The sequence below is a fragment of the Nycticebus coucang genome, chromosome 18, assembly GCF_027406575.1.
Source record: "Nycticebus coucang isolate mNycCou1 chromosome 18, mNycCou1.pri, whole genome shotgun sequence".
NCBI classification, from domain to species: Eukaryota; Metazoa; Chordata; class Mammalia; order Primates; family Lorisidae; genus Nycticebus; species Nycticebus coucang.
In genome coordinates, this window is record NC_069797.1 from 77,425,217 (window position 1) to 77,450,412 (window position 25,196).

General features: G+C 55.8%; 1 protein-coding gene across 4 annotated transcripts in view; it reads right to left on the reverse strand.

The window, feature by feature from the left end:
* Positions 1–25,196, reverse strand: part of RBFOX3 (RNA binding fox-1 homolog 3) — a 395,158-nt gene that overhangs the window by 297,020 nt on the left and 72,942 nt on the right. Inside the window, exon 1 of one of the 4 annotated variants that reach the window (XM_053569051.1) lies at positions 18,693–18,726. The exons of 2 other annotated variants lie outside the window; for them this stretch is intronic. The gene's annotated coding sequence lies outside the window, so the exon portion shown is untranslated. Of the gene's footprint in view, positions 1–17,326; positions 17,347–18,692; positions 18,727–25,196 lie in introns of those variants that run through there. One more of the 4 variants, XM_053569050.1, reaches the window with a different exon arrangement.

Here is a 25,196-nt window from a genome sequence, read left to right on the forward strand (position 1 = left end):
CGTGCTTTAAGTCTGAGAATGGTGATCAGTGAGCTGTGCAGATCTGTCTAAGGAAGCACACGAGGGGCTGCCATGGACGCCCCAGGCAGAACTATCAGGGAGGAAGCCACCCCAGGTGACCACAGGGGGGACTCGGACTCAGGGCAGGGCAGGGGGAGGAGGTGGAGGTGGGTAGACATGTCCCGGGGACTCAGCAAGCGGTCCTGCATGGGGGATGAGCAGCGTACAGGCCACGTCCCAGCTTTTGGTGCATCTAACTACATAGACAGGGCGCCAGCTCCCGGTAAGGTGGGGAGTGGGGCTGGGGGGGGGGGGTCTTGGAGGCTCAGGACACTGGACGGTCACAGAGCAGGGGCTTCAGCTGGGGTGACAATGTGGTTTATGGTATTGTCACTTGCTTGTTATACCTTGTCCTACGTTACAGATGGTGTCATAGGACGCGTCTAGGCCACAGCGCTGAGTTCAGGTTAGACATGCTGGGCCTGAAGAGCCCTTGGGATATGTGAGGGGCAGGAGGTTAGTAGGCGGTCAGGTGCCTGGATCTTAGGCTGAGGAGGGGACCTGGCAGCCAGCTCCCATGCCCTCACCTCCTATACCTGTGTGTCATTCCCTTCCAGGTGCCACCCGGACTGGTCTGTGTGACCCACTAATAGGACACAGCAGAAGTGAGGGTGCTGTGACTCTGAGATTAGGTCACAGAGGACAACACGACACTGTCTTTCTCTCCCTCTGGAGGAAGCCAGCTGCCATGCCATCAGAACACTCGAGCAGCCCCCCGAGAGAGGACCCAAGGCCCCAGCTAGTAGCCACGAGAGTGTGTCACCCAGGAAGTGGAGCCTTCAGGCACCAGCAGCCCTGGCTGACATACTGACTGTAACCTCATGAGGGACTCTGAGCCTACAGCACCCAGCTAAGCTGCTCCCGGGCTCCTGTACCCCAGAAACCACGAGCTACTCGATGATGACCAGCACAGGGGGTACAGGTGCTCAGTAGTGGTGGCCACAGGCATGGATAAAGACACAGACAGGATGAGAGTAGACGACAGATGACAAGGAGTCACACTGGAGACACCAGGAGAGACAGGCCAGTGAAAGGGAAGGAGGAGACCCCAAAAGAAGGAAGATAAGACTGAGATGCACCAAGAATCCCGGGGGCGGGGGGAGGGTGTGTCCAGAGGACAGCATCTGACAGGCAGGGCTCCAGCAGGACCCAGACCACCAAGGCACCAGGCTGTGCCCCCCACTCCAGCCCAGCCGTCCTCACTCGCCACCCCCCTGCATGACTGTCCACTCCGTCTCACTCTCAGACCCAGGGAGGATCACTTCTTTGATGAGAGGCCTTCCCCAACCATCCAAGCTTAAGTGGGTCTCCTGCCCAGTTCCCCGGTCACTAGCTGTCATAGCTGCCAAGCACTTGTTGCAACTTGCAATTATGTTTTACTTTGTTCCTTCACTCAAAACCCTGGTCTATGAAGGCCAGGGAACACTGGTCCACTGCTGTCAGCCCAGTGCATGGTGTAGCCTAGGTCCTCAGTCTTTGCTGGATGAATGATTGGAAAGGTAGAATCCCTGAATTCCAGCTGGTGGCCCAGGTTAACTGGTGGACAGACAATTCCCTCCATATTCCATACATATACACCCCTGGGCAGCAGGGCCCTCGGCTATGCAGAGAAGCGCAGCAGGGCCAGGGAGAGGCTGGAGAGAGAGAAGACTCTGGAGATGAGCAGGGGGCCCTGAGGCCCCACCTACTCCAGAGGCTGAGGCGGGAGGACCACTTGAGTCCAGGAGTGTAAGGCTGGGTAACATAGTGAGACCCCATCTCATTCATCCATCCATAAATCAATAAATTAGAGTCTACAGGAAGCCCAAATGGCCACCAATTTCCTTCAGGTACTTAAGCAGTGACAGCCCTGTGACACGTGGTGCCAGGTTCTGGGGACCTATCCCCCCAACAGCTGGAGTCTTGGTGGGGAAGGTGGCGGCCAGACAGGGGTGGTGAACATCCAGCATGAGGGTGGGGCCTGGAGGCTGACTGCCCCTCCACCTTCGGCAGTGAGCCTGTGCACAGGACTCCTGCCACCACACAGGCGGCTAGGTGCCACCTTTAGTCCCCCACCCACAAAACACCTGCCCTGGCTGGAGCAGAGATCCACGTTGCTGTGACACAATTACAACACACTATGACAGCAGCCACAGAGAAGATGCACAGAGCACTGTGGACACTGGGCAGGTGGCAATGCGTGGGCAACAGTGGACAGGCAGAAGGCGTGGAGCAGAGGCAGCCCGGCACAGGAACCTGCCCAGGCAAGGACCCAGTGGCAGGACACAGAGTGGCAGTGAGGCACGCCACGCACTCAGCCAGTCCTGCCTGCAAGGCACTGTCTGCAGCCAGGCCCACGGTCACACAGACCCACCTAGGGCCTCTGGGACATGGCTGAGAAAGCCCCCCCAACAGACACACATGGGGACCCACACAGGGGCCATGCAGAGCTGGAAGTCAACCAGTCTGCCATCTTCGTCAGAATAAGATGGGAGGGCCCAGGCGAGAGCCCGTCGCTGACAGAGGCCGGCAGGGATTTGGAGGGTGGCATGTTCACCTCTGTTAATGCCCTGAGCCCAGTTAAGGGCTGAAGCCCCTCCTCACACCCAGCTGGGATCTCTGCAGGTGAGTCAGCCCCCATCAGGTGGGGGGAGGTGAGGATAGGAACTGCCTAGGTATTTTTCCTCCAGCTTGGAAGTGAGGGCAAGATGGGAGGGGAGAGAGGCCGGGAGAAGCGGGGCCAACGCATGGGAGTGGTGTGCAGGGGCTCTAGGGAGATGATGTGGGGTTACGGTTGGGGGACGGGAGATGAGGGGCACATGGAGGTGGGGAAGGAAACAGAGGCTGGACACGTGGGAGTGGTGGAGGGTGTGGGAGAGCTGGGACGGGTACAGGGCTGGTAGAGGGAGGCGGGGTGAAAGCACAGGAGGCAGGGTGCAGGGACAGGAAGCTGGGGTGGCACCAGGTGGGGGGAGAGGAGAGGCGGGGGAAGGGACTCCATGTCCCCCGTGGCCAGGCATGTCCTAGGCCCTGTGATGGGGCAGCAACAGGAAGCTCCTTCCCACCTATCTTGGTACCTGGTGTCTGTGTAGGAACCTGGCACTGGGGGTTTTAATGTTGAACAGCCAACATTTTCTCTGAAACTGGTTTTATGTCACAAATAGTGGAGACTATGACCTTAATAAAATTCAGAACTTTTGGAAAGTGGACAGAAATGGAGGGGGCGCATAGAAAGCCTAGAGTCCCCTCCCCCAGCACACAGTAGAGCCTGCCTGGGTGGTAGCCAGAGGGTGACCATTCCCAGGGCATGAGCCTCGAGACAGGTGACAATTGTGGTATGGGGAGTTCTAAGTGGGGCATTTTTTGCTTCTGGAAGTAACAGACAGGGGCTGGGTAAAGATTTGTTGTTTGGTTTCCTGTTACAGCAATGAGAATGACCCCCGCTCCTCAGGCCCCACCCCCTGCCGTGAGCCTGGGGTCCCCCCACCAGCCCTGAGATCTCCATCTCTCTGCCTCTCCTGCAGAACTATTTTTAATGCCCCTGTCCTAGGGCTCAGGGACACTTCCAGACTGGGCATTGAGGAAATAACTCCAAACAGTAACTGACTTTAAAAAAACGTCTTGCTAGGGATTGTAACAACATTTGCTTTGCACAAACATTTTGATTCTTGAGATACTTTGCTAAGAAGAATATTTTTCAGCTCCATCCATGTAAACATGAAAGAGGTAAAGTCTCCATCTTTCTTTAAGGCTGCATAATATTCCATGGTGTACATATACCACAATTTATTGATCCATTCGTGGGTTGATGGGAAAGGGGCAAGGGAGGGGAAGAGGGAGGAAGGAGGAAGGATAATTGGTGGGACTACACCTACCTTGCATCTTAGAAGGGTACAGGTGAAACTTAACTAAATGCAGAATATAAATGTCTGAACACAATAACCAAGAAAATGCCATGAAGGCTATGTTAACTAGTTCAATGAAAATATTTCAAATTATATATAAAACTAGCACATTGTACCCCATGATTGCATTAATGTACACAGCTATGATTTAATTAAAAAAAAAAAAAACATTTCGAGAGAATTCCCCATAGGACCCCGCTCTGGGAGAATTCTGGCCCTGGGAGAAAGCTTCCCAGGCCTGCTGTGGGTGGGGCTTCTCAGCTGTGTCCCCGCCACCCTGAGAACAGGAGGCAAATGGGGCAGACTACGGAGAGAGAGTGTGAGGCTAAATCAGTGTGCAAAGGGATTTCTTGGCAGGACGTGTCATTAAACACTTTCCTGGGAAAGGGCCTTCAGCCATCCTTTTCTCGGTAGCTAGGGGCATGGTGATGCCCACCCCTGCCTTCCCATGCATTGCCTCAGGTGCTCATAGCTTCCACACCCATCAGCCTCCCATGGGTCTTGGAGCTCTTGAGGACCATGCCCACCAGGGGCATGGGAATGTTCCCAAATGAATTGGGTGTTACCGGCATGGAGGTGGAAGATGAACCGATGGCCTCTCCCACCCCTGTCCTGGCAGCTGCCCCTTTGTGGCCCCCTACCAGCTGTCCTGACAGCTCACAGGGCACTCTTAGGCTGGCATCAGGGGAGGCCCTCAGGTGGGCTCCCAGGCCCACCACACACACATACAATGCATCACCAGCCCAGGTGCCTGGCACCCTCCCCTCAGCCCCTTGACTCAAGGAACTTTCTGGGGGATGGGACAGATGGGGGAGCTCTCATCCTGATTTAGATGATCACTACAGTGGTGAAGACATTTGTCAACCCTCGCTAGGCTGTACTCAGACCTGTACCTTTCTTTCAAAGTGCCTCAACTGCCCTCAATTTTTTAATTAAAAAATAAAATCACCTCCTAGACTGAAAACAGATCTCAGATCAAAGTTCTTCTCCCAGACCCCTGTGGCCACCAAAGGGCCACCAGAATCAGTGGCTAGAGCCCGATCAATATGTCTGGGAAAAAGCAATAATCAGAGTAATGATCCCAAGTATCCCGTGCTCAGGGCTGAGTCTTGCCGAGTGGGTTTCCACCAGCAGTGGCAGGAGTAACACAAGTCATGGGTGTGCCAGCCAAGCCAGGTCTTCACTCATCAGCACCCTCATAGTGAGCAGAGTCTGGGGGTAAACAGTGCCCTCGCCCAGGCCCTGGGGAAGGACACACCGTGCCCAAGGCTGCTGAGGGGTGTACCTAAAGGTGTGCCACTTAGAGCCCACAGGCTGGACACGCCCCAGCTGCTCCCTTCCCCATGGGGCACAGCAGCCACCAAGCCAGTCCCTGTCAGGTCAAGGAGGATCCCTGAAGGCGCCCCTCCTTCTGGCCTCCTGGAAGCAGATGTTAGGCAGGTATACAGGAGCTTCCATTGAGACAGCTGTTAGTACTAAGGAACAGACAGGAGGAGATGGGAGGAGCAGAATGGGAATTTGCCTCCTTGGCAGGAAGATTTTCTGCCCACCTCTTGCCCTGTCTTCTGTGTGTGAAACACACTGAGGCCTGGTAGGGAGGAGGCCTCACGATGAGAGCCCAGGACAACTCAGTGCCTGATTTGGCCTTCAACCTGTTCTTCCTGGGAGAGCCTGGCCATGGCATCTGTCTTCCTAGGAAATGAGCTCCTGGGGCAGCTCCTTCCGAGCTCCTCTGGGCAGCAATCTTACAATCCCACAGATGAGTGCTGGCTAGGGTGGTGCTCCGTAAAAAGAGGAAAGCCCTCTCCCCAACCCCCCAGGAGCAGCACAGCTCAGCAAAGCTGAGAGCACACACCAGAAGGAGCCTGAGGTTACTGGGGACAACCATTCACCCACCCTCCCATCCCTCCACTCTTCTACCCATCCACTCATCCACCATCCATCTATCCACCTCTCCATCCATCCACCCATCATCCATCCATCCCCTCATCCCTCCATTATCTATCTATTTACCCATCTATCCACCCATCCACCATTCATCCTTCTACCCACCCATCATCTATCCATCTGTCTACTCACCCCATCCACCCATCCATCTATATACTCATCCACCCATCCACCATCAATCCATTCACCCACCCATCCATCTACAATTCACCTTCCATCCACCCACCCATCTACCATCCATCTACTCACCCATCCACCATTCATCCTTCCATCTACCCATCATCCAATCCTTCACCTATTCACCCAGCCACCTACCCACTCACCATCCATCCACCATTCATCTTTCCATCTGCTCATCATACATACATCCACCTACTCACCCAACCATCCACCCATCCATTCACCCATCTACCCATCATCCACTTATCATCCATCCATCATTCATTCATTAATCCATTTGTGCAAACAACCTTCCACCCATCTGCCTGTCTATCCACCCACCCATCTGTCCATCCACAAAGTAACCCCAGTGAGGGGAGGAGAAGGCCTCGAACAGGGGTAGGAGCTGGAGGTCAGTGCCGCAAGACTGAAAGTGATATTTCTATGCATCTGGGCTTGGAGTCAGATAAACCTGGATCAAAATCATGTCTCCCCATCACTATCTTTGAGCAAGTTACTTAACCTTTCTCAACTTTAGATTATTCAACTATAAAATGGAGTAATAGTAACCCACACACTGGAAGAGAGTTATTCTCTCACCTGTAAGAAGTAGATGAGCTCATGTATCCAGAATGCTCAGTGTACTGACAGGCCCATGGTGAGCGCGCAGTACACAGTGATGACCCTCACCTCCAGCAGCAGCATCACGATCAGATCCCACCCGGTGCCCACGTGGGAGTCCACAGTAGTGGGACACCTGTTCTTCCCTGGCTCCAGGGGATTTGCCACGCAACTGTGAAGAGCGGGATCTCTTCTCTGCTCTCAAGAACCTGGGCTCGGCATGTGCCTTGCTTAGAATGAGGTGAAAGAGATGGTAAGACATTTCCCTTGTTCTGTCATCACCACGGCTGGCCTGCAGTCCTTGGACCAGAATGGACGACTCGTGGAGCACAACTGCCCCAGCTAACCACGCCTACAGCAGGGCCACCAGGGGTCTGGCCGTGAGGGAGTCCGGCCAGGATCGGCCAACCCCTATCTGACCCGACTCGAGAGCAATAAAACACATGGCTGTTGTTTGAAGCACCTGGGTTTGGAGGCGGTTTGTCCTATGGCAATAGCGAACTGACCCCTGCCCCCTTCGGTCTCCCCATCCTCCTCCTCCATTCCCCACATCAAAAGACATTGATTTTGGAACTTCTAGATCTGTCTCCCTCCAAAGCCAGAAAGGGAAAGACTTCTGCAGACAGATCAGGAGGCACCTCAATCTCCTTGCCCGCAGCCCCTGCCCACACACTGAAGACAGGAAGTGACCTCACAGCCCGGAAAGAGGACAGAAGCTGCAGGAAGATGGGCAAGTCCCAGAGGGCAGCGTCCAGCGCCAGGCATTCATTTGCTCGTGTGCCTCTCTGCCTACTTACTTTTAATTTAAGGTAACCCAATTTTGAAAATCTCCAGGGAGTGGGCTCTCAGATGAGGGGAGTACGAGAATTTGCTGTGGAAATTGCTGCTAAGAGGAGATTAGCGCGTCAACAGAGGCCGCAGCAGCCCCTTCCTGCAGGCGCATTAGGGATTCCGCACAGCACATGTGCCGTAAATCACTTCCTATTCAGGCCGCTGCTGAGGGGCTCGAAGGTCGATTTTCCATGGTTATGACAACAAAAACTAAAATTGGGTCAAACCTGAAAGGTATTATCTTCCTGTGAGCTGCTAAATTCACAAGAGTAATGAGGTTGGCTAGGCAATCTGCCCTGGCCCACGCACTAGCCGCTCGGAAGACAGATGAGCCAGTTAAGTGGGTGGTCTCAGCCGTCCTGCCACACCTCCACCTGTCAGACGACAGATCTCGGAGGACTCTCTGGTCACAGAGACTAGGCACCCATGGCCCTTCTTCCTGCCCGTGGAACCCTCACAGCTACTGAAGAACAGAGATGTCCAAGGGCTCCAGGAAGCCAGAGTCCCTAGGGAAAAAGCCACCTTGGTTTCTGAGCCCCAGCCCTGCCTCCTCCTTGCCATCCATCATCGATGGCTGCAGGTGTGACTTTGTAAGAACTTCGGGCTAAGGACTCACTCCTGCTCAGCCGCCTCCCTCAAAGGAACCCTGGCCCTTCCCTGTGGCAGACACAACGCCAACACCTCGAATCTGCATACCGCACCCTTCTCCCTACACATTATTGATTTGTATTCTGCGCGCACACACTCTGCCCAGAACTCAGCCTCCAAAGCCTCACTGTCAACAGTCTTCAGATTGGACCCCTCATCCCAGATTACAGTTCTTACAAACTGACCTGTCCCGTCACCTGGAGTTATTCTTAGAAAACTTCCTGCCTCGTCTCAAGAGAGGAAAAGAGGGAAGAGGAGAAACAGGAGAGATACTTAAAGTAAGCAAGTATTTCCCCAGAACTGGTTATATTTTTTAATTGTGTGACAGTTAAAGTTGAGCACTTTGGCCAAGCTGCAGACCTCTGCAGTCCCTGTGGGGGAGTCGGCAGATCCTAGGGAGATGTGCGAGAACCCAGCCCTTGCTCCCCACACAGGCCATGTGACCACTAAGCAGGTCCCAGTGAGCCTAGAGGAAGAGCCTCAATGTTCTCATCTGCAAAATAGGCTAATAAAACCTGTTCACAGGGTTTGGGGGGAGAGGACTGAGGTTAGCCATATGAAAGGGCTTTATAAACATTATACAATTAAACACAAGCCCTCCCGACAGCGGTGAACCTTGAAGACATTATGCTAAGGAAAGCAAGCCAGAAAAAGTGCCAATACTGCATTTATAGGCAGAACCCAGAATGTCACGTTCACAGAGACGGAAAGTAGAGTGGCGGTTGTCAGGGGCTAAGGAGGGGGGCCGGGGAGTCAGTGTTTGGTGCTAGAGGGTGGTGCTGTAACACAATGTGAACCCCTTAATGCCAGTGAACTATACACTTAGAAGTGACCAAGATGGTAAATTTTAGGTTACGCATATTTTGCCACAATAAAAAATATTTCACTGTTTAACTGTTACACAAGTGAGCAGTGATGTTATAAGGATGCACCTGCAGCCCAATAGGACAGCAGCCTCTCAGGAACACTGTTCTCCTGCCTCCACCTCTGAGCTGAAGGCCTACCTGGTCAGGGAGCCGAGCTCACATCTTGCCTCTGAACTGGAGAAGAATGTAGTTCTGTCGCCTGCTATTGCCAATTCTGGCCTTCACCACAACTCACTCCTCATGCTAAAAAGTGTCGATTTCTGGTCCTGCTCATGAAATTGCAAGGGGGGCCCGTCCTCCTTCCTTCCTGCCCACATAGTTCCAGAAGGCCTTCAGGAAAGAAGACACCGCCACCACCACCACCCTGGCCTTGAAGTCCTATCTCAGTCAGCTCATAGCAATACCATGGATGGGGTGGCTTAAACAATAGACATTTATTTCTGACAGTTCTGGAGGCTTGAAGTCCAAGCTCAGAGTGCCAGGGGGTTGGCTCTGACGAGGCTCTTCCAGGCTGACAGACAGGGCCTTTGTGCTGTGACTACACACTGCAGAGATAGGAGAAAGAGTTAGCCCTCTGGGTCTCTTCCGTCCAGGGAACTAATCCCGTCACAAGGGCCCCACCCTCATGACCTCTTCTAACCCCTATGACCTCCCAAAGGCCCATCTCCAAATGCCATCACCCAGGGGGTTAGGGTTCCAGCACATGAGTGGGGGGTGCACAGCTCAGACAGCAAGTCCTTCTAGATAAGGAGTAGACAAACCAGTCCCCCTGTCCAGGAAGCTGGCGTAGCCATGTAAAAGTGTCTGCCAGCAAGTGTGATTTTACATTTTCTAGGAGCCACATTAAAAAATGTAAAACGATGTAAGTAATGTAATGACATTTCTATATTTAAAATATTGTCATTTTGACCTGTAATCAATAGAAAGATTACCAACAAGAGATTTTAACCCTTTACTTCACTCACACTTGGTCCTTGGGAACCACATACATTTTAGTGCACAAACCACATACATTTCAGTGTACCTCAGTCTGAACTTGGGGCTGCCACACTGCATGGCGCAGGTGAGGGATCCCCCACATCCTGTGGCCCCACAACCAAGGGGGCCTGGGGACCTGCTATGGTTGCAGCAATCCACCAGGAAAACCAGGTGAGGAGAAGACAGAGCTTCAGTGTCGAAAGCTGACCGGGAAAGCCTATCATCTGCCTGCCCACACTGGCCACAGAAGGAGGGAGCTCACCTCATGGAATCCAGAGAGGTGCAGAGCTCAATGGAGGGCTGCTGGCGTCTGGGTGGGACAGCGCTACATCACCCTGTGGATCGGTCCCCACACATCTGTGACCACAACACATGCATCACAGCTGTCTGCTAAGCGCTCAAGTCACTAAATGTAGGTGGGGTGGGGAATGCTCAGGCTGTGCATGTCATTGGACCCATGCAACCAAGGCAGGGGCTGACATCGCCCCCCCGACTCATAGCTAAGAAACACAGGCCGAGCGCACCCTGTCCAAGGCCGCACCTCTCGAAAGTGACTGAGGGTGGACCCAGAAGCAGCTGCTTCCCCATCCCTCAACGCCCATACACCAAACACAGGCCTCTGGCAAGATCCCGAAAGTCCCCAGGCTGTGGGTGGAGAACAAAGATGAGAACAGCAGGTATTTGAGGAAGAAAAGAGAGACCCAGGAGAAGAGCGAGGACGGTAGGCGCACAGTCCTCACAGACCCTACAGGCAGAGTGGCCCCTGCAAGTTTCCTCACAGAGACCTTCTCCCGCCCAAGCAGAAGACAGAAGCGCCAGGTGGGAGGGAAGGTGGCGGGAGGGGCAGGGAGGGACTCAGGGGCCAGCCTCCCGCCTGGCCAGACTGCAGGACTGTCTTAAGAAGTAGAGAAGGTAAGAGGGCTCTCAGATTGTCCTTGGCTCCTGTAGTCACTAAGTTGTGAGTCGGGAACACTCAGGGAGACGCTGAGCGGCCATCTGTCTGTGGTGGAGTGCTGGGCAGGAGGACGGCTGGGCGACCTCTACGCTCCCAGCCTGTCCCTAGACTCCAAGTGCTGCCAGACGTCCTGAGGGGGGTGGGGCCCAGGCGGTGCCCACACACCTGCAGGGCTTCCCCACCCCGCGGGGCTCGCACCTGAGGATCTGGGCCCTGAACAATGAGAGACCAGGGAACTGAGGTGGCAAGTGGGCCCTGCCCCTTTACCCTGTCCTGACTGCTACAGGCTGGAAGCTGGGGCTGGGTGGGGGTGGAGGAACTGCATGGCGGGCTTGACAGGAGGCAGGACAGAGCCTTGCGGAGACAAGGTTCAGGATGGGGTTGGAGAGGTACGGTGGCTACCCCTGTGGACCGTGGGCTCTGCTGCTGCCTGGCTAGGGACCTGGGACTCCACCAGTGTCCCCAGGGATCCAGGGGACCAAAAGTTCTAGAGACAAGTCTCTGGCCCAGTCATCGAAGGAGGCTGGCATGGGTATAGCCTATGACTGCTGCTTTGAGCTGTCACTGGCTAGCAAGTAGCTGCGCCCCAAATTGAAAACTCACCCCCAGAAGGTGGCCAGAGCCCCCAGTGGAATCTGACACTCACTGAGAACTCTGGGTACAGGACGGTAGAGGAGCCTGGATGGAGCTCTGGCTATCCTGGGGTGATGTGTGGCCCTGCACCCCCACCCCTGCAGACCAGGAGGGTGAGCAGGAGCTGCCTGTAGCCTTGGGTGGTGCTCCATTGTACTCACCTCTCACCAACTGCTACGGTGCCAAGGCCCCAACTCCTGCTTTGGACTCCCCCAAGGTGCCCGTTCAGAATGTGGGGGCATACCAGCACTGGCTCTTTACACCCCCTTGTTATCAGGGCCCTGACACTGCTCAGGGGGGGTTTAAATGGGGCCTCCACGTGGGTGAGCAGATCAGGCTGCTGCCTCTCAGAAGCTAACTACATCCTGCTACCCTAGGAGACATTCACGGGATTTCCTCATTGCTAATGGGACCTGTGGACCATGGGCTCCAGAAAACCTAGAAGATTCCAGAAACCTCTCTAAAAGGCCACTCCATGCTGGGAAAATATCCTCTTTCCCTTACAGATGAGAAATCAGAGGCATGGCATCAGCACAGCCACACGAAAACCCACCCCACAGAAGCAGACCGTCCCAGGGCCTGGGACTCCAGAGCATCACTGGGACTTTTCAACAGGACTCCAGGCTTCCTCCAAAGCTTCCTGCCCAAGATCTGGTGGGGCCTCAGTGAACCCTGGATGGATATCACCCAGGACACAAGTCAGGATTTGGAAACTAGGCAGCTACAGTTTTGTGGACGAACTCGTAAACTGCCGTAATTGGGAGAAGTGGGGGTGGACACCAGCGGCCACGGTGCAGCTGGAGGGAGCAGAAAGTTAACCCTGCATGGAAATGATGGTGGCCCCTAGGCTCCAGGGCCAGACGAGGAAAACCCCCAGGCAGGAGCGCCGGTGCTCTGAGGGGCAGCATCTGTTTGGGACAGGAGCCCTCGGTGCCGTGGGTTTTAGGAGTGGCTCATTTATCTGTTCTGCTTATGGAAAAGCCCCTTGAGGAGGGGCTGCTGTGATCCCCAGACTGTCTACACCATTAGGAGGATGCTTAAGCCTGAGCCCTGGTGGACAAGCCCCAGCCCCGCAGTCTTCCATCCTCCCCAGCCAGCAGCCCCGGCCAGGCCAGGGGAGTACTGGCCATGCACACCCCCACACCCACACTGGATGATCTGGTGGAAGGACCCTTGGTGCCTGGGTGCCCCGGCCAGCCGCACATCTCACTGGGGGGAGCCCACACAGGGCTCATTCCTACCCGTTCCTTGTCATTCTCAGCGCTGCCCCTCTCTGCTCCTCCTGCTCCCGCAGGCCTCTGCGGCATCTCTGCTGGAGCTGACTGGGGTTTTAATGACTTGTCTGGGGGTGAGGGGGCTGCCCCTACCCCAGCCCTGCCGTGTGCCATTCTCCCCAGCCTGCAGCCCTGGCCAGGCCAGGGGAACTTCTGGCCACACACCCTCCCACACCCGCACTGGATGATCTGGAGAGCCTGCCTCATGCACGCCATGCCCCCACCCCACCCCACGAGCCCCCGTACCTGCTGCTACCAGCACAGCCACACAAGTCCCCATGGCAGAGCGTTGAGGAGGACAGCAGGCATACATTAGTGGTCCTCACCCTGCCTCCCTGGGCTTCTACAGACCACACAGAAGTCAAGGACATCACCTCACATCACAGATTTAAGAAGTTTTCAGCAGCCTTAGATCACACCCCCAGGCCACATTGGCAAGCTCAACCTTGCCCGCAGGTTGGAACCACCTAGGGAGTTTGGAAATCCACCCACGCCCAGGCCCTCCCCTGCCAGTCGAGTCAGAACCAAGGTATTTTCCAAAGCATCCTGGCTGGGTGTTAGCTGAGTCTGAATGCCCAGCCTTAGGGTCCCAGCCTAGGTGTCTGAATCAACCTCCAGGCCCAGGAAGCTGCAGAGGGGCCTGGCGAGGGGCCCTGTAGAGCCAGGATGCAGTGGGGAGATGGCTGGGTGTCAGCAGGGTGGTGTGGGGTGGACCAGGACTGCACCTGTACAGTCCTAAGCAGGACACGCAGGACCTTCAGAGACCAGACAAATCGGCTAATGGGAGACAAGGGCCCCCCAGGACTCCCAGGACCCCCTGCAGCCCAGGGCATATACCTCAGAAAATAAAAAGGGCCTCATCCCCTTCCTGAGGACACTCTGCTCAATGTGACCCTGGTCCCTGCCCTGTCTCCCCATTTCCTCCACCTGGAGGAGCTGCCAGGCCTCAGGGACCCGCCCTTCCTGTCTCTCTGTCACCCTTGACATTGCATTCCAGGCGTTCTGTGACCTCTCAGGCCAGAGCCCAGGGTTAGAGTCAGCTGGGGGCTCCAGGTGAGAGTGGCCACCAGCCCCTCACACAGGCGAGTTCTGCCCTCCCTGCAGGCCCTGGGGTGTTTGGCTCTCCTGAGAGGACCCCTCCTCATGCACTGCACCTCCCCGCATGTACCCACTGCCCCAGCTGCCAAGCACCCAGGACATGAGAGAGGGGTCCAGCCCTTGGCCCCTGCTGCTGGCAGCCAGCCACCCTGCCCTCGGATGGCACCTTCATTTCCATGTACCATCAGCTGCGCCAAATCCCATAACCTTGGTGTTCAGGGGCCTGGGGAGGGGGTGCTGGGCGTGCGCAGCCCCTCCATCCGGGCATCAATTAACATTCCCGAGTAGAGCTGGGGCTGTAATTACAGCAAGTGATTAACAGGCTGAGGTAGCCTGTCGCAGTGGGAGCAGATTAACAGCGGAGCTCAGGGAGGCCTGCGCTCACCTCGGCATCACCGGTGCATCTTAAACAGGGCCCGGCGCCCCCATAAGCAGGTGATTAATGGAGGGGATGAGGATGGAGGACATTTCCCTGGCACCTATCACCGAAATTTTTCCTTTGGATGCATACCTTGCCAGCCAGGCACAGGGCAGGGCAGAGGAGGGGAGGGGAAGGAAGGGGAGGGAGCCCAGAGCCCAGGAGCCCCCGGGGAGCCCAACAGCAGCCTCGCTCTACCTCCCCCAGGCCAAAGGGCACCCTGGGCGGCAGCATCCTGGGAAGGAGGAGAGGCCAAAGAAGGCAAGTCCATGGGCAGAATGCACCTGGGAGCTGAGAGACATGGCCCCTTCGTCCAAGTGGGGTAAGATCCAAGGAGCCCCCAAGCTCCTCAGCCCCGGAGAACTCTTCAGGCTGCACTAATAGGTACAGGCCCCTGCCAGGATTGTCATTGTCCAAGCAGGGGTGCCAAAGTCCAGCTGATACCCTCTCAGCTGGCAGAGTGGGGGGGGTGGACTCCAGCTGGGCTGCATCCTCCTGAGGGTGAGGGGGCAGCGGGGAGAGGACTTCCCCGGTGAGCTGGGTATCTGTAGGTTCACAATGGGCACACACTCATGTAGATGAGGCCCTATGGGTGTGTGTGTAGGGAGTCCCATGGCAGCAATGGTACTTCCTAATTCAGGTTTTAAACTGCTCCTATTAACCACCCATTATGTGCTGGAGCTAGGGACACAAAAACAATTGAGGGACAAGGGTCCTTCCCACTGGGTTCTTGGCCTTGCTAAGGAAGAGAGTCATGGAAACTGCTACAAATTCCCCAGGGCCCTGTGAGGGAGGCCTGCGGGGGGAGGCTGAGGCAGGGGCAGGGGCAGGGGCAAGAAGGGCGTAAGAGGAGGTGAGCAGCAGTGAATCATGACGTTGGGTGAGGTTTATCTGTCAGGAAACATGCCAAGTGCATGGCACCACGGCCAGGTTGCACCCCCTGGATACCTGTCACCTATCTTCCTGTGGACCCCCAGCCTCACAGTGGGGAGTGGGTCTCTTAATGAAATGGCACAGCAGAGTGGTTAGGGTTCAAATCCCAGCTTGGCCACCTGCCAGCAGTGTGGCTACATGAGCCCTGAGTGTCACTGTCCTTGACCATACAAAGGAGCAATGGGAGCCCCCCTGTGAAAAAGGACAGCGTGCAGCACCACTTAGCATGGTATCCATGGAGTCAGCACCAATGTCCATCCCCCCATCCCACCCTTGGGATATGTCTAAGGCCGCCAGTCAACATATCCTGCCCACCATGGACATGTGACCAGCACTGCCAATCTTTGAGGCACTGTGATTGGTCCAGGGGTGGGAATGTGACCTAAACCCCCCAATCAGTGTCCTTCCCTGGTATTTTTACTTACTGAGGGCAGTGGGGGCCCTCCACCCCATTGGAGTTGCCGGGTGGGGACCATGTGTCCCTAGACTCGCCCCTGACATGCTCTTCCACCACCTCCAACCTGCACTGGGCAGAGGAGCCATCAGAAGCAGGAGAGGCCAGGCCAGCACACCTAGGGTGCTGCTCCCCTTGCTAAGTACCCCAACCCCCACCCAACAACAGGAACCATCCAAAACGTACCTCTAGGAAACTCCCAACTCCCACATGTGTGCACACACCTGCAGTCACACAGACAAGAACTCACTGAGGGCCTAGCCCCGGTCTAAGCAGTGACCAGCTACAGCCTCACTGTGGCCTCTCACTCCCCATGAGGTGGGTTCTAGGACTCCACATTCACAGACAAGGAGCCTCCAGTGCACAGCCACACATGTTCTGGGTGGTTGGAATCATGGCTTGTTGCAAACTTGACAGCCCTCAGCTGTCCCTCAGATCTCAGTGATTATAAAGCCACATCACTTCCGGTCCTGTCCAGCCTCTGTCTGACAGGCTCTGGGGACACAGGCAAATGTCCCTGGACTCTGCCACACGAGTGTCACTCAGCACCCCGACAGCTCCCACAGCACCTAGGCTCCCAGGTGTCATGAGCATTCCACAATGTATGGATTGATGGCACCTTGGAGCACTTCTGTGTTGACACCATGGCTCAAGAAGGACAAAGATGTCCCTGTGCATGTGAGTCCTTTGTGCAGAGAGAATGTGGTGGATATGGAGCTGTTTTCTTGAGACTTGATGGGGAGGAGGGGAGGATAGGAAATTTTTCAGGAAAACCAGGCAGGAGACTGGGACACAGCACTACCTGTCCCCAGTTCCCTACAGTGGCCTCTCTTTCTTGTCTGGGGTCAGGAGTTTCCCTAACTCTCCACTCTCAGGGTGGCCTGAGAGGAAGCTGGGTTCTGACCGGGTCCCCTGCCTGGGAGAACTGGGGAGCACTCGGCTGCACCACACACACCTACATCGATGGTAGAACTTGGTATCTGGAGAGCTGGGCTCCACTGTGGCCTCCCACAGCTGCCCAGGGGTGTGCAGTGCCAGCCTGTAGCCAGGACACAGGGCTCACTCGGTACAGGGCCAAGTGAACCAGGTGTGTGACCCCCACGCAGCTCCCCACCTTATGCCGAGCCACTTGTCCCCCAGTGCCCCCACCCACTGCATCACATTGGCCGCCTTTCTTGACACCCACAGTAGCCCTTTTGGGGGGTTAAAAGAGAAGTCTGCCGGTCGCGGGCCGAGCTCCTTGATTGCTCAGGGTCTCTGCTCTGCCCTTCCCTTGGCGGAAGGGCTTTCTCTTCCCTGTGCCACCAGAAACTTGTTTGTCCTCCAGTGTCAACTCAGTGCCACCTCCCATGTCACTGCTCAGTACTCACCCAGCACGAAAGCACCTGCCCCTGTCTGGGGTCCCCGCCGCAGCAGTCCTATGCCCCCAGCGGGTCAGGTGGGCACTTAAGGCCCCGGTGCACCGTGGGGACCTAACGGTCGCTGGGTGGACTGGCTCGGCCCTCCCGGGAGAGATGCTCGCACAGCCCCTTCCCTCCAGAAGCCCAGCTTGTATGCAGGCGCTCACCTCTGGGACCCGAGTCAAGGTCTCCTCCACTCCACCAGCCTTGAGCCCAAGGCTCCATGTGCCCACGGCCAAGAACATTTCCCTGGGCCAGCAGAGAGAGAGAGAACACGGCGCTACGGCCGGCCAGGAGCACCAGCTGCTGCCGCACCCGCCAGCATTCTCTGGGCATGACAAACGCTCAGCACAACAAATGAAGAAAAATGAACTGTTTCCACTGCTTAAAATGCTGCCATCCCACAGGGCTTAAGATAAAAGAAAGACGGGACAGGCGCTGAGTCGAGGGGAGGCCAGGTGCAGTGAGTTCCATCAAAGCCACGTGCAGTCCCACCCTGCCCACCTGCTTCATGAATATTCACGCCCAGCTCAAAACTGCTCAAGGTAACAGAAACAGCCAGAGCTCTGTCCTGCCCTGAGGTCAGAGGTTACCCAGAGAGAGTCCAGGGACCCCATTCCTCCAACTACTCCCAAGAGCAAGGCCGGGCTGGCAGAGATGCGACAGAGGGTTTCGGGTAACTTGGGCAAGAAGCTAAAATGCACCCAATGGCGCCGTCTTGGGCTGGGCAGACGCACTCTGATGCACTCTCAGAAAGTGCTGGGACGACGCCGGCACGTGCGGCAGGACGTGTAGACACCACGTGCTGTGTCCACACATGGAATGTTCATTATTCAGACATAAAAAGGAAAGACATTCAGACACACACACACACACACACGCGCACGACGTGGCTGAGCCTCGAGAGCGTTACCGAGTGAGAAACCAGATGTGAAAGGTCACACTCTGTTTGGTTCCACCGACGTGGGGCCCTCAAGGGGCCACATTCACACAGACAGCAGGTGGCACGGAGGGTGGGGGTGCAGGGTAGGAGTTGTCATTTCACAGGAATGGAATTTCAGTCTGGGAGGGCGAAATGTCCTGGATCTGGGTGGTGGTGACGGCTGAGTGGCAACGTGAATGTACTGAACTCCACTGACCTGTGCCTGAGGAATGGTTAAGGGGGTGTGTTGTGTGTCCCATGTAATTGACCACAATAAAAAGAAGGAAGGAGGGAGAGAAGCCGGGGATGGAGGATGCTGAGCTCTGGAGTGAGGAATGGGGTGCAGTGCCCCCTTCCAGCGGGTCGATCGTGTCCCCTGCCCAGCAGGGAGAGGCGTTGCCAACACATCCCCAGCAACACCAGGGTGCGGTGCAGACCCCGGCTGGCCAGCCAGGTCCTCCCACCTGACACTTTAAAGAGGGAAGGGAAAGAACAAATCCACCATCACTAAATAAATTGTGTTCTGGGGAGGTTATCATCTGGGTAACGACAAGAGTAACATCAGGAAATGTCCACTTCCAAAACACATTATTCTGGTCCTTCCTTCCCACCTGCCACTTCAGGAGCCTCCTGGCCTGTTCCTGACTCAACAGCAAAGCTCCCGGCAGATCTTGAGAGCAGAGGGCCGAGGTCTGACCCGGTATTGATCCTCTGGGTGCAGACAGGAGGCGGAGCAGCAGCCCAGTGAGCCCGCTGCAATTACAAGGAGATAAGGCTATATCGGGAGTAATTAAACAGTATCCACAGGCAGACCGCTCAGCGCAGCCGCACCCTCCCTCCCTCCCACCCTTTCCCCAGGACTGAAAAATAAATTATCCTGTGAAGTCAGCAGAGGCTGAGCTATGGAAACAATTAAACAGAAATTAAATCTAATTCATTTATACTCTGAGCACAAAGTGGATAATGTAGGTTTTTCTCTCTCTCTCCTCTTTTCGCCTTGGTGTGAGAGAGGACTATTATGGGAAATTAATCACAAGGAAAAGCAATGAAAGTGATCTATCACTTGCAAAAGTGCTCAGGCCGGCTACAGACACTCTCTTACAGCAACTAGAAATGCAGGGTGATCCTGAAGGAGAGGGGAGAGGCTGGGGAGGGAGCCCAGCAGTGCTCCAGGTGACGGCCTGGCCGAGCACCATGTTCTCCAGATTGGACCCTGGCATCTGCGTTTCATCAGGTATGTCTGGGTATCTCCAGAGCATGGCTCACACCCATGCAGGGGAAGCTAGGCCCTCACCATGGGCCTGGGCAGTAGGAACCTGGGGGGCCAGGAAGGGATCAGTGTGGTTTTCACCTTCCCCACCTCTAGAAGGTGGAACAGGAAGGAAGACCCCCTAGGAGGACCACCTACAGAATGAGCCTCAGTTTCCCCATCTGTGCACTGGCAGTGGGGCCCCTCGCCGTGCTCCCCCAGCAGAACCACACGAGGGACGGCTGGGCAGACGAGGGGAAGGCAGCTCGGAAATAACAGGCTCAGAGGAGCAGTGGGCCTGGCGCCGGGCCCGGCGAGGCGTGCTCCCAGCTTCCTGCTTTCAAGAGAAACAATTTTCCAAATTGTTTCCCCGTCGGATGGAGGGTGGAGATGGCAGAAGCAGAACATTTCCTCCAAACGAAGGGAGGGCCAGGGCAGCCAGGGTAGAAAGTGGCTGCGGTAGAAACGTCCAGAAGGAGAAAGCTGACCACCATGCCCAGGAGGCACCAGGAGAAGCCCAGGGCTGGCAGCTCCCCCAAGGCCTGAGGGCACCGGTCCCCCAAAACAGACACTCTGGAAGTAAACCAAGGAGGAGCAAAGGCCAGTTTCTGTTCTGCTCCTCTCCTGAAGGGCAGACAGCCCTCTCAGCAGATGGGGCTGCCCCGGGAGTCCACTGGCCCCACGGCTCCCCAGGGCTCCAAGGCCCAACAGAGGATGCTGCCACCATCATATGCAGGTGCCAGGGACAGTCGGAAGGGGAGAGCCCAGACAGGGGAGATTGAAAGCGCATCCCATGACAGGCTGATGGACGGGGCCCCTGAGAGAGATAGGGACTCACAGACCATCTGCCTCTGCCAAGAGGAGGTGGCCTCCCCACTCCGACCGTCTGCCTTTATCTCCTCCCTGGGCACTGTCAGAATCACGTAGGGGCTTGTATCATCAAGTGTCGACCTTGCCAAAGTAAGGTGACCTGTCCCTGGCTCCTGGGAGGTCATGAGCCCCTGGCAAGTCCTGCCTGGTAAGAGTATATTTGTGTACCTGGGGCCTTGGGCCATCCCAGACAGTCTGCTTCAGTGTGACGTGGTAGGGCCTGGGCCAGGCTGCATCAGGCTGGGGACACATTAGCACGGAGCGGTCAGTCATGTCTATGTGACCCAGACCCAGTCCACTCTGGATGCCCAGGCTTGGGAGAGCATCCTTGGTTGGCAACGCCCTGTGTAGGTCGTCCTACCTTCTTGCTGGAAAGTTAGTGCTGCCCACACGATCCCGCCTGGAGGGACAGCTCGGCCCACCCTGGTCTGTCCTGGTCACTGTTCCCACGTGCCTCTCCCTCTGCTGATTCTAATCCGTATCTTTTTACTGTAGTAAGCTGTCACTGTGAGCTTCTGCAAGGCCTTCTAGCAACCCTGAACCTCACAGTCCACACAGCATATTCAAAATTATCTACCCCAAATCCCTCCTACATTCAGGGAAACTGAGGCCCGGGGGGTGAGTTGCTCAGTATCACACCTCCTGGCCTGCCCCCGCTGCCTCCCCCATACGGAGGGGCTCCCTGGGCAGCAGGTGACAACCAGGCAAGCAGCCTGTGCCCTGAGCTGGCAGAGCGTGGGAGGTGGCGGCAGACTGAGCAAGCGAGAGTGGGGGTGGCCAGGCTTCTCCCCAACAGCCAAGATGGGGCCGAGCAGAGCAGCTGCCAAGCCCTTCTGTCCCTGGGGACGGCAGTGAGGATGAGACAAGTTGGAGCGAGATGGGCTGCACCAGGGAGCGGCCTGGAATGGCAGAAAGAGCACCCAGGGCTTCGGGGCAGGTGCCAGGGACGTGGGGTGCTAACTACAACCTGGCAGGCAAGCCCACGCACAGATCCGCGTGTTCCCACACCCCCTCCCACCCCCGCCCCCAACCAGCCTCCCTCTGCCCAGCCTTAGCACAAGAACACAGGCATGGATGTGATTAATGTCCTCTGCCACTTGTGCCTGGCACCTGGGCCTGGGGGCAGCCGTGCCACACTATGCAGAGGCCAGCACCTGCCACTGGGCCTCGGGCTGGCAGAGCATGCGGGCAGGATTAGTGCTGGGCTCCCCTCCAGGGCTCCAGGGAAAGAACATGGCAGGGGCTGGCCAGGTGCCACAAGCAGCCTCCCCAGCGAGGCTTCTTACAGATGGGGCTTCTACTTAAAGTGTCACCCTATGTTGGATGAGGTCCCTATCAGGACCGGCTCTGTGAACTGCAGACCTCAGAGCACAATCAAAATGGGGGGGAAGGGGAGCCCTCGCTCACATTTCACAGTGGCCATCAGAGCTGCTCCTGGTTCTCCAAGAGAAGGTTCCAGACATGCAGAGGGGCAGGGTCATAAAAGACACAGTCTGTGCCCTCTTGCACCAGGGGTAGGCAGGATCTGCTGCTCACTCACAACGGCACAGGCCCCATGAGCACAGGCACACGTGAGCACACACAAGGCCACAGACACACTCCCCCACGCAGACACACACAGGCATGGACACACACGTGTGCACACTCTCAGGCACAAATCTACATGCATGACCTGCACACGTGCACACACACACACATACACATGCACATTTGGCACTGTGGACCCAAGAGCCTTTCCCCTGGTACTCCTGGGAGAGTAAGAGTCCTGCTCAGAGCCAACTACTAAGACAGCACAGGTGACAGCAGAGAGCAACTCCCCGGTAGAGCCCAGAAGAACAATCCCCAAAAGGAGAGTGGGACAGTCAGCTCAGCCTTCCTGTTCACCAACCAGCCCAGAGGCCAAGGTCCCCTGGCAGAAGGCTTATTGGACCAGCTGGTCTGATGCCCTCCATTTGCACAAGGGAGGAGACAGAGGCCAAGTGAGGCCAGAAGTCTGGCTTCCTACGGCTGAGAAGCCCACAGGGCAGGAGAGAGAACCATGTGGAGCCACCACTCTCTCCTCTCAGGAGGGCAGGGGGTGGCCCAGGGTCCAAGGCCAAAGCGCAGCTCCAGGGTCTGCTCTCCTGCAGATCCGCCTCGTCATCTGAGTGCACGAAGCAGTGAGAACTCGACCTCTGTTCCCAGAGCCCCTGCTCTGCCATAAAGGCCTCGAGAGGGATGTGGCTGGCCCAGGGGGCCAGGCTTACGGGGAACCTGAGGTGGGCAGGACTTCCCAGCTCCAGAGCAACACCCACATAGTCAACTCTTGCAGCAGAAACACCAAACCCACCGTCGGGGGTCCATGAAAGGCACTCGAATGTTTTGAGCATAATAAAAAGTTTATGGGGTGGGCGTTATTTCATGGTGTCATCTACCTGCAGCGATCACACAATTAAAAAGAGCTGACATGGCCCCTGCCCTCTAGCCACCGTGAGGAGATGGGTGACACTGGTTCCACCACTCATGGGGACTCAAGGCTGGCAGGGAACACAGGGAGGAAGCCTAATCCTGCCAAGACCAGGCAGGAGAGGTGTTAGCACTTGGTGTATGCTGCCTGAGCAAGGGGCTTCCCAAAGCAAGTAGTTAAACAAATTGGAATTTACTTTCACCCAGAGCAAAAGGTTCAGAAAAGCCAGGAGAGGGGAACAGGGGAGCTCCCAGTGCACGGACGTCGTCTGTTTCACTCACCGCTGCGTCATCGTGCCTAGAACACAGTGAGCACTCAACAAATCCTTGAACGACACATTTGTCTTTATATTTTGGAGTAACGGGATGATAGGTGATTTTTTCTTTTTTCTTATTTTTGGTATTTTTTCATTTTACTATAATAAGGATCATTGATGTCCTAATAGGAAGAACACAAAAATAGCTTTTAAAAAAAAATGCAAATACTCTAAATGAGAATGGGGACAAAAGAGCCCACTCCAAACCAGGAAGCAGCCACACGCCAGTTAACGCAGAGATTCTGGCCAGAGGGGCTGGGCTTTGTGGCTGGGACTGGGCATGGGAGGACACAGGTGGGGGACTATGAGCACTCCCAGATGCTGGGTCTTGCTCTGGCCTCCCCCACCGCCAGCCCAGGGGAGAAGTGGAAGCAAAAGCACAGGAGGAGGGAAGAATAAAAGCACAGCCAGGACGGTGGCGCTGCACAGAGGGGGCGGCGCCCTGGCCTGCACTGACCTCTGCGTGCCCTCTCAGGGAATCATTGTCCTCCAGGCACCCAGAGTGAAGAACGGCTGCAGCGAGGCCATGCCCTGGATCATGCAGTGCCTGGCTCCAGACCAGTGAGCCCAGGGTCCCAGGCAGAAGGGGTGCGGTAAGAGAGGCGGGAATGTAAACCCCCTTCTCTGCTTGTGACCTCCAGCGACCCTGTGTGCCAGGCAGCTCCCAGACCCCTCCCGCCATCTCGCCTCTGCCCCTGTCACTGACCCGGGGTGGGCTCTGTTTTGAGTGTATGGGGCTGAGAGGGGCACTCTGATCCCTTTCCCTCGCGCAAGCCTTCCAAGAGACAAACAAAGGGAAGAAACTCAGTCTCTGAGACGCCAAGGTCCTTCTCGCCCAAGCCCTCATTCTAAACGTCGTTCTTCATTTTCCTTAGAAGGAGTTGAATTTCCTTTGCCATGTTAGAGAGACTCACGTCTTTTTTCTCTTAGAAGTATTTAGTGACAAATTGGACATTAGTGGCAATTTAGCAATAAAATAAAATTGCAGCTATTGTGCTAACCAGTCATATATGAACTTGGACAATTAAATTTGAGAACTCATCCTAGAAAAAGAGCTCCCTCCATCACTGCTGGATGTCACTTTGGTGACCTTCAAAGTGCTCCCTGTGGCCATATGGGTGACCATGGTGATAACAATGAGGGATGCAGCACTCTTTCTAGAATGAGTTTGAGAACTTAATTGTCCCACCTTGTATACACATAAGAGCCCCTGTGTATGAAACATTTGGAACAGGGGCTGGTAAACCCATAGAGACGAAAGGTAGGTTAGGGGTTACCAGGGGCTGGGGAAATACGAGGTGTGAGATGTGATGGCTGTGGGCACAGGGTGGCTTTGGGGATGACAGTGTCCAGCTCTGTGAATGCCCTAGAAGCCCTTGAATTGTACACTTCAAATGGTGAATCGTATGGCATGTGAATTATAACCGTAACCAAAACAATCTTAAAATGGGAAACTGGCAGGTGTCCACTGCGGGTCTCAGCAACCAGCAGCCCCTAGCTACTCACCCTGCTGCTTCCATCCCCCTGCTCTGACACACCCCAAGGCCTGTCCCTCCTACCTGTCACTCTCTCCCCTGCTGCCCTGGCCTCTGTGTACCCCCGGGTCCCAGCCTGTGTACCCAGTCATACCCTTCTCTCCACTCCTCCTCAGACACCCTACCCTCAGGGGTGGGGGCTGTCCCTGGGGTGCACAGCTCTGGTCACTGGCCCAGGACTGCAGTGGCCAACTCAGGTGACCCTGCTCTGGACAAAGAGCAGCCCCTTCAGGGCAGGGACCAGCTCTGCCCTCATGGGCCCATCCCAGGGCCCGGGCAGCCCTCAGCTTCCAGCTGCTGGGTGAATAAGGAGCACGTGGTTCTTCCAAAATTAACCTGCACACACAACTGTCAGGACTCTGTCTCACATTCCCCGGTCTTAAATTTGATATTATTTCAATAGATTATTCCATGCAAACATACACTCAGTGTATCTGTCACTCTCTGGCGATATGTGGATAGTTTAACAACTTCCCACCTCATGGGCATCAGGATAGTCCCAGTATTTCCACTGTCCCAGGGCTATCACCATCCTTGGGCAAATAAGCCAGGCATTTTTAGCAACTTGGTGGCTCTGCGTTTGCTGAAGTGGGATTAGGAGATCAATGGGCATTATCCACTGTCTAACTCAGCACGTGCTGGCAGAGCCACTGCAGAAAGAGCGCCCGGAGCACAGACGCACCACAGGGTCCTACTGGG